We start from the raw sequence: 3,856 nt of genomic DNA on the forward strand, positions 1-3,856 counted from the left end.
GCAGGAATGATGTAAGTCATAAGAAAGAACGGAGCCTTCCAAAGATTAGAAAATATTGGTGTTATGATCAGCTAATCTGGTTTTCTAGCACAATACCAAGAGCCCAAAACTAACAAGGGCACAATTTACCTCCTACTCCCCCTTCAACATGAGACAAACTGGGCCTTAGGACATATAATTTTGGCACTGCCCGGCCTAGCTCGTGTGGTTTTCCAATACAATTTCTAGCCAGAAGAGCGATTTGAGGACAAAAATTACGCATCTGAAACCCACACCCATGTCCAACTGAAATGGCTGCAAAAGCAATGCTTTGTTTGCCACTCCACGCCGCTGGTCCTCAGCTCGGTTTACACAGGAGGTATCAGGGAGGGGGAGGAGAGAAATTAATCTCTCGAGCAGAATTATTATATTCAAATCCTAACAGATGCCTTTAGGACAAAAAGAGCTGAGATGCAGGCAAGGTGAAAGAGGCTGGGGCCAACCTGTGCACAGATGCAAGCACCAGATTACTATTTACAACAGTAAACAAGTGCTCATTGAAGAATCATCACCAGTTATTCGCAACAGTGAACAAGAAAACAAACCCGTCCGTTCCTTCAACGTTCGCAGCTACGGACTGCATTTTAGATTAATACAGCTAGTGGAGGGATTAAATTGCCTAAAACTGTTGGTCTTTTTCTTCCACGCCAGCGAGAGCAGACCCTCAGCCGACCCCTTCCTCCCTTGGTCATCTCTGCATCTCAATCCGCGTGCCACACTGCTTTTACACACAAACATCCCCGGCTGTCCCCAGTTACACGATATTCTTTGGCAACTTAATGTAATATTGAGTAGACTCTATCTTCACCACCGTATGTTTGGGTACAGAAACCTCACATACAAATAACACACATTTGGTAATACAGTACCCTCACCCAAAGAAAACAACTGCAACCCCATTAGTCTATATGCTCAGACAGCTGACTAGGGAGGTTTTCCTGCCTCCGGCTCTAACGTCTGGACAAAAAGCTATTAATAAATATGAAAGCTTTAATGAATCTAAAGGAAAATAAACCCAGGCAGATTAAGGCCCAGTGTCCGGCGAAGACCAGGGCAATTTAGAAAGCCGCCCAACCTGACACTAATCAGCCAGGCTGGGCTCCCAAAGACGCGTTCTCTCCGTCTAGACTTCTAATCCTCCAATGGGAAAAAGACATCTAGTATTATTCTGCCCCTTTCAGCGACACTGTAAGAACACATCCAACTGCCTCAGTGACTTGCATCCGCGACACAAAAATGGACACCACTTTGCTGAACGTGTTCAAGTGGGGCAGACAGGAAAAAAAAATACAGTTAGACAGTGATGCACTTTCATTATTATAACTGAACAGCAGTTAAATACCTGTACATGGTGTTGTAATGCAAATAAATACTTCCTGATCTGTTTTTAAGCACAGCTAAGTAACTCTCATATCTTCCCCTCCTCAGTCCAAACAAATGGTCACTTTATATGCAAAAAAAAAACTATTAAAAAAAACCCCAACACACTGGAGTCCTAGCAAGCACATTTTTAAGTCTTCAAGTACCCACACTGATGGTGCCTGCAATTTTAACCACCAGGACTTAACCTATTGTTTCATTTTAAGGGATTCCACATGTTCACAATTACTTGAGCCACTTCTGTCAAACTACATTTCAATTTAATAAACAGAATAAATTAAGTATGAGTTGAGATAATGAATAACTCATTGTCCCGCTCGAGGCCTACATCACACACTATATTTATATTTGTCTCTACAGTGGAAGGACAAGCACAGACTTGTTTGTGATCCTCAAGTCCAGTATTTCAGTAGCTGCTATATTTTGCTATACTACTATTTTCATTGACAATACAATTTGAAGACTGAAAACCTTTTTTGTTTGTTTTTAGAAAAAATAATAAAAAAAACCCCAAACAACAAACAGAACCAACTAGAATCATCCATCCACTATGCACAAACATGTGTAGGGGAAAAGAGGCGGGGGGAAAACAATACAGAAGAGTACTGAGCTAGATGTGCTAAATCCTTCAGGAAGCAAAGGAGGGATTGAAGGCGCCAACCTGCCAGCACACACAGCTGGCACGGCAGGGGAAAAAGGGAGGAAGAGGAGGGACAGCAGAAAAGAGGAAGCTCTCTTCTGCACGTTACACCTAGTTAACAGCAGAGCACGGCCATTTCCACAAGCTGCCTTCCACCACCACCTCTCCCACTGTTTATCCATCACCAGCACCCGCTGAACAGCACAGCAGCTCCGAGACCGCAACTCCAGAAGGAGACTTTCCACTGTTTCCTCCGAGCACGGCGCGCGCAACTACCCTGGCAATGCTCCTCATCCTTGCTGCTCGAAACCAACCGCCCCATCTCCATGAAGATGAACATTAACATTAAACTCCAGCCTCAAACGACGACTGCTTGATCACCGTACAGAAACACACAATTTCTAATAGTCCTAGACACAAGATTTGAAGATATCAAAGAAAAGGTTTTCTTGTAAAAAATGACCTCATCCGCAGATGCTGCATTTCAACAGTATAGCCCGCAGGGAATGGATGCTGCCTGGAAGCAGCAGGGAAGCCCCAGCCCAGAGTGGGAAACAGGTAGCCAAGAGGACTACTTGCGCAGAGGTGAGGAACATCAGCGAAAGTACCAGGAGAAAGAGCTGTGAGGTGCTGGCAAAATCTCTGCTGGTCACGGGCTCCTAGCACTCAGCGAGCCACCTACATTGGGCAAAACCCCCCATTCCTTGGTACCAAACCTGGGCTCAGGCTATTCATCGAGTTCACCTAAATCAAATAAGCAGCCTTCATTTAAAAGGCTAACATATGCGCTCTTCTTCCTTGAGAAGAAAAGCCATAATAAAAGCAGAGGTTTTACTTAGTAGCCATTTTGTCTTCAACTTGGACATGATACCTAATCTGAATGCAATGTAAACATGCTCTCCGAGGCTCATTTCCAAACAGCACGTTCAGGGGAAGAGAAGAAAATATTAAAAGGCCATCACTAAATACTATAATAAATTAGGAGGGTGTGAAGATTTTGTGATCTAAACAGACAGGAAATTCTGCAGTTCGTATTCCTTCTCTAGGTCACATTGCAGAGAAAACAAAAACAAAAGGTGGCAAGTGTGGATTAAGGACAATGAATTATTATTTACTGTTTAAATTAAGAAAATCCCAACCAACAAGCAAACAAATGCAATTTCAGTACGCCACACAATAAAAGAATCTGAAGGTAAAATTATATTTACATTATCTTTCTTTTCCAGCTACATCAATTCAAACCATAGAATCTAACTATAGTATGAGGTAATACGCAAGCTGATCGGTACGTTTTTATTAGGATGAGGACATGTATATAAATATATACGGTGTGTATATATAAAGGAAAACATTATATACCAGTAGCCTCTATTTACAACTCCCAACTTTCACAATACTTTATCAGCCCCCTCAGCCAAAAGCAGCTTTTACAAACATACACAAAATATAAATGCTGCAGGTGATGACAGCTTCTTACAGATTAAAACAACAAAAAACAACAAAACCAACCAGAATATTTTATTTGCAGGGCAAGCTAAGCTCATATTTATCTCTTTTCCCCAAAACGCACACCAAATAAATATTCTTAAGTAAACCGCTGGTTTACTGTGAATTTTGTTTTAATTTTTAGGGGGGGGAACCAAAACGCAAACCACAACTGGATTCCTGTGCAGGAACTTGCGGACCACCGTGACAAGTTTCAGCCAAAGCGGCGTTTCGGGGGCGGGGAGGCGCGGGGGGCGGCCGGGCAGAGGCGCCCCGACTGCAGCGCTGCGCATTCCCCGCTGCACCAGCGCC

This window comes from Charadrius vociferus, unplaced genomic scaffold, assembly GCF_000708025.1.
Source record: "Charadrius vociferus isolate BGI_N301 unplaced genomic scaffold, ASM70802v2 scaffold325, whole genome shotgun sequence".
NCBI classification, from domain to species: domain Eukaryota; kingdom Metazoa; phylum Chordata; class Aves; order Charadriiformes; family Charadriidae; genus Charadrius; species Charadrius vociferus.